This window comes from Coregonus lavaretus (assembly GCF_964263955.1).
Source record: "Coregonus lavaretus genome assembly, chromosome: 7".
Taxonomy (NCBI): domain Eukaryota; kingdom Metazoa; phylum Chordata; class Actinopteri; order Salmoniformes; family Salmonidae; genus Coregonus; species Coregonus lavaretus.
Window position 1 is genome coordinate 57,443,197 of NC_139994.1, and position 8,254 is coordinate 57,451,450.

General features: G+C 42.3%; 1 pseudogene across 1 annotated transcript; it reads right to left on the minus strand.

Moving 5' to 3' along the window:
• Window positions 1-639: 639 nt before the first annotated feature.
• LOC311132596 (bone morphogenetic protein 2-like) lies at window positions 640-4,610 on the minus strand (annotated as a pseudogene). Its single transcript has 4 exons — window positions 4,433-4,610; window positions 3,503-4,197; window positions 3,129-3,212; window positions 640-766 (listed from the first exon to the last, which is right to left on the minus strand). The product of its transcript is annotated as a bone morphogenetic protein 2-like (transcript).
• Between the last annotated feature and the right edge of the window lie 3,644 nt (window positions 4,611-8,254).

Consider the following 8,254-nt stretch of genomic DNA (forward strand, 5'->3'; position numbering starts at 1 on the left):
GTGGAGATCAGAAAGGATTGGATGTGTATACATTTATTATTATGGTTCCACTTTACCCTCTAATATGGTGGGATTTTTCATTTTCTTACACCTATTCAAATTGTTAACATCCAAAAGTCAATAGAGGGCGAGGGCTAGTGGTTAATTTGGGATTGGTTGCAAGTCTGTGGCGCTGTGGTTGCAAAGGCTGAATTCCAAATCCACCATTAGTTCCTAGCACTTCATGCAGCTCTGAAAGAATCAGATAGGTAAAATATGTAAATGATATGCTACTGTATCCAGACGTCACAGCTGTTTTGCTGCCTTCAAATTACAAGCCCTACAACAAAAAAGTGTGTAATGTATCAAATGTATTATTTATTCTAAAGCTTCTATTGGATGGACTAAAAGCTCTTGATTGTAACACATGTAGGAAACAGGATACGTTTTTCAAGTGTATATTTAATTCACCCACCACACCAGAACCTACAGTCTATCAACTCTTGTTCATTGATAGCCGGGAAGATAAGTGACCCTAATCCTTTTCTCCTTGGTCATAGGCCTACTCCAGATTCAATAAAGCATTTTCGCCCTCCAGTGGTTAGAATGGGTAAATACTGTGTATGTGTGTGTGTGTGAGTCGGAGAGATGTTTTCAGTGCTAAACCTGTGGCTGGCACATGCAGCTCTCTGCCCTTCCATCTCTGAACTTCCCGATGATTACATAATCTGTATCACTCCTATACATCACAGTGAGAGACAACAGCTTCAGCGGGACACAGTTTGTGCTGAAATGGAAGGAAACACAATATTATTGAGCTACAGTGGTCCTCTGTAGCTTACATTTACATTTTACATTTTAGTCATTTAGCAGACGCTCTTATCCAGAGCGACTTACAGTTAGTGAATACATATATATATATATTTTTTTATACTGGCCCCCCGTGGGAATCAAACCCACAACCCTGGCGTTGCAAACGCCATGCTCTATCAACTGAGCTACATCCCTGCCGGCCATTCCCTCCCCTACCCTGGACGACGCTGGGCCAATTGTGCGCCGCCCATGAGTCTCCCGGTCGCGGCCGGCTGCGACAGAGCCTGGATTCGAACCAGGATCTCTAGTGGCACAGGTAGCTCAATTGGTAGAGCATGGCGCTTGTAATGGCAGGGTAGTGGGTTCGATCCCCTGGACCACCCATACACAAAAATGTATGCACACATGCTAAATGGCTTATTATATTATATTACAACTGAGGTCACAAAATTCTGGTAAATTTACACAAAATTCAGAGGTTTTCCGTAAATCCTGGATGGATGATTCCCAGAATCAAGCGGGATTAAGCAGGAACTCCGGGAATCCTCCAACCGGGATTTCTGGAAAACCTGGGAATTTTGGGAAAGTTACCAGAGTTTTGCAACCCTAATTATAACAATGCTTTAGCATAATACAGGCATAGTAGAAATGAAACTACACAAAGTGGATCTCTACAGTGAGGGGAAAAAGTATTTGATCCCCTGCTGATTTTGTACGTTTGCCCACTGACAAAGAAATGATCAGTCTATAATTTTAATGGTAGGTTTATTTGAACAGTGAGAGACAGAATAACAACAAAAAAATCCAGAAAAACGCATGTCAAAAATGTTATAAATTGATTTGCATTTTAATGAGGGAAATAAGTATTTGACCCCCTCTCAATCAGAAAGATTTCTGGCTCCCAGGTGTCTTTTATACAGGTAACGAGCTGATATTAGGAGCACGCTCTTAAAAGGAGTGCTCCTAATCTCAGCGTGTTACCTGTATAAAAGACACCTGTCCACAGAAGCAATCAATCAATCAGATTCCAAACTCTCCACCATCGCCAAGACCAAAGAGCTCTCCAAGGATGTCAGGGACAAGATTGTAGACCTACACAAGGCTGGAATGGGCTACAAGACCATTGCCAAGCAGCTTGGTGAGAAGGTGACAACAGTTGGTGCGATTATTCGCAAATGGAAGAAACACAAAAGAACTGTCAATCTCCCTCGGCCTGGGGCTCCATGCAAGATCTCACCTTGTGGAGTTACAATGATCATGAGAACGGTGAGGAACTACACAGGAGGATCTTGTCAATGATCTCAAGGCAGCTGGGACCATATTCACCAAGAAAACAATTGGTAACACACTACGCCGTGAAGGACTGAAATCCTGCAGCGCCCGCAAGGTCCCCCTGCTCAAGAAAGCACATATACAGGCCCATCTGAAGTTTGCCAATGAACATCTGAATGATTCAGAGGAGAACTGGGTGAAAGTGTTGTGGTCAGATGAGACCAAAATCGAGGTCTTTGGCATCAACTCAACTCGCCGTGTTTGGAGGAGGAGGAATGCTGCCTATGACCCCAAGAACACCATCCCCACCGTCAAACATGGAGGTGGAAACATTATGCTTTTGGGGTGTTTTTCTGCTAAGGGAACAGGACAACTTCACCGCATCAAAGGGACAATGACGGGGCCATGTACCGTCAAATCTTGGGTGAGAACCTCCTTCCCTCAGCCAGGGCATTGAAAATGGGTCGTGGATGGGTATTCCAGCATGACAATGACCCAAAACACACGGCCAAGGCAACAAAGGAGTGGCTCAAGAAGAAGCACATTAAGGTCCTGGAGTGGCCTAGCCAGTCTCCAGACCTTAATCTCATAGAAAATCTGTGGAGGGAGCTGAAGGTTCGAGTTGCCAAACATCAGCCTCGAAACCATAATGACTTGGAGAAGATCTGCAAAGAGGAGTGGGACAAAATCCCTCCTGAGATGTGTGCAAACCTGGTGGCCAACTACAAGAAACGTCTGACCTCTGTGATTGCCAACAAGGGTTTTGCCACCAAGTACTAAGTCATGTTTTGCAGAGGGGTCAAATATATATTTCCCTCATTAAAATGCAAATCAATTTATAACATTTTTGACATGCGTTTTTCTGGATTTTTTTGTTGTTATTCTGTCTCTCACTGTTCAAATAAACCTACCATTAAAATTATAGACTGATCATGTGTTTGTCAGTGGGCAAACGTACAAAAATCAGCAAGGGATCAAATACCTTTTTCCCTCACTGTACATATAGCTAGGCTACTGCAGTAGGCTATCTATAATGCATAGTGGATATTGAGTTTTCAACACACATATTGACTGATCTCTCCTCAGTTGGTCTTCTCTGTCTAAATCCTTCTATGGACACTCCTGAATTCCCAATGTGGCAGGTACTTCTGAATGGGATGACACTCTCATTATAAACACATAAAAGCTTAGGAGTTGGATGATCACTTCACTACCCAGTCTGCAGGCAAGATTATTGTAATGATGGTCGTTAACTAATGGTTAAATAAAAAATGTAAGTACACATGAATTTGATTGGGGTAGATGTGTCAACCTTACATAAAACAACATTGTGATACTGTATGCCTCGCTCATAACGATATCGATCGATATTGTATTAAATTATCGATATTGGCGCACACCACTAATTACAACAATTATGTTTGTGTGACCTTCCCACCTGCAGAAGGTAGCGTTGAACCCTGTAGGATCCAGTTGGCCAGATCGCCCTTGTTGAAGTCAACATAACAGTGATGGAGGCGACACTGTGGGTAAGGAGTGGCATCATGGCGGCGGCACTTGTAGCCGTTTTGTTTGGCCAGGAAGAGGTCCCTCCTCTCGACACTCCTCCTCATGCTGCAGTGCTGATGCTGTCTTCGCTCAGGGCCGAGCCCGTTGGTGGCAGTGGTCGTCTGGAGGCAAAGCGGCCTAGCCTGGTACACCACCAGCAGGGGCTCGCTGAGGGAGCTGCCCTTCAGGCAGTAGAGGTTCTGGGTCAGTGCCTCGTGGAGCACTAGGCTCCCACTCTCATCTGTGTAGCGCAGCTGGAAGCCCACCACATCCAGAGGCTTGGAGGAAAACATGAAGGGGGACACGTCAAACACGTTTTAGCCGGGTAGCTGATCCAGGGTCAGGAGCCTCTCCTCCAGGAGGAGACTCACGCTCAGGCCCCCCGGGTCAGGCTGTGTAAAGCCACTGTGACACTGAGGGGGTCGGGGTGGAGGGTCTTGCGGAACAGGACGAGCTCAGCCATCCTGGGGGACATGTGATGGGTCTGCTTGGTCCAAGGAACATCCAGATAGACAATGTTGATCAATGGAGTTGATTGCATCCAAAGTCGGCCCATAGCACACAATAAACATAGACATGATGTTCCTGGGACAAGACACGGGCATCAATTAACAACATCACATACATAATTTTCCTGGGACAACTATGGTATACTGTAATGCAGTTGATATTAGTTAACTACAAACTAACATTTTTTCAGGACTAACAGGAATTTAATTAGCTACAAATCAGAAAACATCTTTCTCAAATTCCATGTGAGGACCGATCAATGACAGGAAAACATCTTATGTATGGTAACTGTTTCAAGTTAGGCTCCTACCCAGGACACTCTGCCCCAGTGTTCCATCAGAGCTGCCCAAGTCTCGGGCCTCTTGTGTGTCTAGGAGCTGGTAAACCTGTCTCATGTATGGGTGTGGTTTGGCCTGCTGGGCTGCAGACAGCTTACTGATGTGCAACATCTCCAGAAAAGCTTTGCCCAACTCCTTCTTCTCCTCCATGCCACCTTCCAGGTCGTCTGTGAGAAATATACCCCAGACACAATTCAGCAGGAGAAGGAACAACATGACATGTACGCATCTCAAACAGGCAGCGGTAGGTTAATGCACCTAATAAGCTGATTTGCATACCACCACAAAACTGTAAAGAAAAACCTTTGATCAAAATATCTTCTCAAACAGGCGCCAGAATGAGCCGATGTGTAATAATCTTATCATATCCCAGAATGATGGGAAATGCTAAAGCCTAAATCTCATGCCTTAGAAGGACAGAAAGGCGGGTCGCTCACTAATTGGGTTGTTAGAACTCCAGGAGCCATCAGAACTTTGTGAAAGCAATTAGGTATCACACAGACAACCTCTGGAATGGCACACTCCATTTGACAAGCATTGTTATAGTCACGGTCTCTGCAATAGGGGCTGAGTAGAACATTGTTCCCTTGTTCGGTTTTGGAATTAAAAAGCACTCTGAGATTTTCAGTTGCTGCTGATGTAAAAGTATGATCACATGTTTTATACCGTATAATTTTGTTTAAGAGACTGAAATATTTTTTTGCAGCACCATTGATTCCATACGTTGTTCAGATCACCTAATCAGAATATATACTGAACAAAAATATAAACGCAACATGTAAAGTGTTGGTCCCATTTTTCATGAGCTGAAAGCTTATTTCTCTTAAATCTTGTGCACAAATGTGTTTACATCCCTGTTAGTGAGCATTTCTCCTTTGCCAAGATAACCCATCCACCTGACAGGTGTTGCATATCAATATTCTGATTAAACATCATGATCATTACACAGGTGCACCTTGTGCTGGGAACAATAAAAGGCCACTCTAAAATGTGCAGTTTTGTCACACAACACAATGCCACAGATGTCTCAAGTTTTGAGGGAGCGAGCAATTGGCATGCTGTCTGCATTCATGTCCAACAGAGCTATTGCCAGAGAATGTATTGTTCATTTCTCTACCATAAGCCCCCTCCAACATTGTTTTAGAGAATTTGGCAGTACATCCAACTGGCCTCACAACCACAGACCATGTGTAACCACGGCAGCCCTGTACCTCCACATCCGGCTTCTTCAACTGTGGCATTATAGTAAGGGTCAACAAGCACTTTACATGCAATGCCTCGATTGTTGTTTTAAATGTTTTAGTTTTACATTGCTCCACAATAGATAACTACTTTAAGAACAAAAGCTGCTCAATTAACTTTTTTTTTTTTTTTACAATATTAAATAGTTTACAGTTGGGCAGGCGGCCGAGGCCACCCTTAAGCAGTCTAACCAAATCAAATGTTATGAACAGACTACTCAATCAATCAGTTAATGTATTTCCAAAGCAATACACTCATCACTGCTTTTTTCTGTAAATATGTAAAAGTGGCAATAGAGGGGGATAATTCACTAGACTCAGCCTGACAGAAGCTGATCATTACAGGGGAAATCAATAGTTGAAACAATAACAAAGCGGAGTCCCCGCCACTGTTTCGGTAAACAGCTGAGGGATGGGGCTGGAGAAATGTAACCACTCTCAAATTCATATACAGAGCCATGGATGCAACGACTGACCATGCATGATAACAAAATTATAGTTTTAACCATGTTTTGAGGCTATATAAGTGTTTATTTACATTTACTTTGTTTACAAACATTGGAGTAAAACAAGCTTCTATTTTGGGTTCTGATGGTTGAACTGAGCTCATGAGGCATTAACACGTTATATTCTTTAAGAATCAATGGGAACATATCATTAGTTTTAGAAGTCCAAAAATGTATGTAGCAACTGCTGATTGCCCCTTTAAGGTTAATTCAATTCAAAGATGCAGCTATGCTCCATAGTTTTAGGAATACTCTGACCACAGACAGGCAAACTTGTCCTACATGAAAAAATGATATATGGTAGATACTGAAATAAACTTTTTATGCCAACTCAAACTTCCCAATAGAAGTTGATAAAAGGCTTAATTACCAGCTTGCTAACAAATCACTAAATCTGTTTTCTATTAACTGGCTGATGAAAAATGTATTTGGTGCCACAGTTCTCTGAACAGCAGGGAGGTGGGTGTTGCCAGTGTGGGCAGCAAGTCTATCTGTTACTACTGTGTGTGTGCGTGCGTGCGTGCGTGCGTGCGTGCGTGCGTGCGTGCGTGCACTCATCTATGTGTGTGTGTGGGTCTGCATCAGGAGATAAAGCTGGTTCCACTTATGTCCATCTTACACAAACTGCATGTGCCAATGGGCCTCAGGGAGCAATAAACCGTTTCTCAGGGACTGAACTAGCTAAAGCACTGTTTTTGCAGCATACCCCCTTTTAGATGTATTTTCTATTTTATTAGATTGTAAACTTTAGGATACTGGTAACAGATTTAGCTTTACAGTTTCTAGAAATACATTTTGAAAAGGTAGATCTCATCTTATGTAGAATAGAAGAAGAGTCAGGATTAGACAAAAAATAGTACGGTTGCATATAGGATGTAAAACTTTAAAACATAAAATATATATTTAAAAAATAATAATACTGTACTTTTATTTATATGGGTTTAAATCAGGGGAAGGGTCAAGGAAGAGGAGATGGTGAACAGTAGATTACACAGTGTTTGGTTTGACACAGGTCAAAGGTTATTCCAAAGTTTGGTGGCTTTGGTGTAGTTGGGTGTGTCACTGTGACGAAATATACTGATGGATTCTTACCTTGGAGTGAGACATGATTTAGGTTGCTTTAGACAACACTTAAGTATGTTGATGATACCCCTTTTGCATATATCAGAAACACTCTTCTAGAAGACTATGTTTTTTTGTTTGATCACTATCTGTATGTGCGAACAAGACAATGGTTCAGAAAAAGCTTTCCAAACAGCCCAAGTGTTTTCCCTGCATTGGGCGGCATCTGTTCATAGGTTAGGAGTAGGTTAGCCGACCTGCAAAGCAAGCACTTAAAAAACTGTAGGTGTTATTTTGTACTTTACAGTGCTGATGGCTTTCACACGAAAGACCACGAAAATAAACGTATGGGGGTAGTGAGACAGGAAGTAGGAGAGATAAAGACGTAGATAAACTAGAAAAATAAGCTTTGAAGATGTTTTTCTTGCGGTCATAATCAGATATGCTCAGCTGGTAGAGCACGGCGCTTGTAACGCCAAGGTAGTGGGTTCGATCCCCGGGACCACCCATACACAAAAAATGTATGCACGCATGACTGTAAGTCGCTTTGGATAAAAGCGTCTGCTAAATGGCATATTATATTATTATTATATTATTATTATTCTATCTCAGCCCACTTCCTGTATATATTGACAAAGGTCTTGGTCCCAACCACAGTACCCTGGGAGCACTTAGAGGACCCCTACAGATATACCAATAAAGTTTATGATCTTGTACATTACTTGATTTACCTTGTACTCATGTATTGGTGTTTTTGCATCTTGTATCATTTATTGGCTATTGCAAAGGGCTATGATGATAATTGCCAATGTGCATTCATGTGTGTGAAGCCAAAAGGAATTGGTTTTACATCTACACTGAACAAAAATATAAACACAACTTGTAAAAGTGTTGGTCCCATGTTTCATGAGCTGAAAAAGCACAAAAAGCTTATTTCTCTCAAATTGTGTGCTCAAATTTGTTTACATCCCTGTTAGTGAGCATT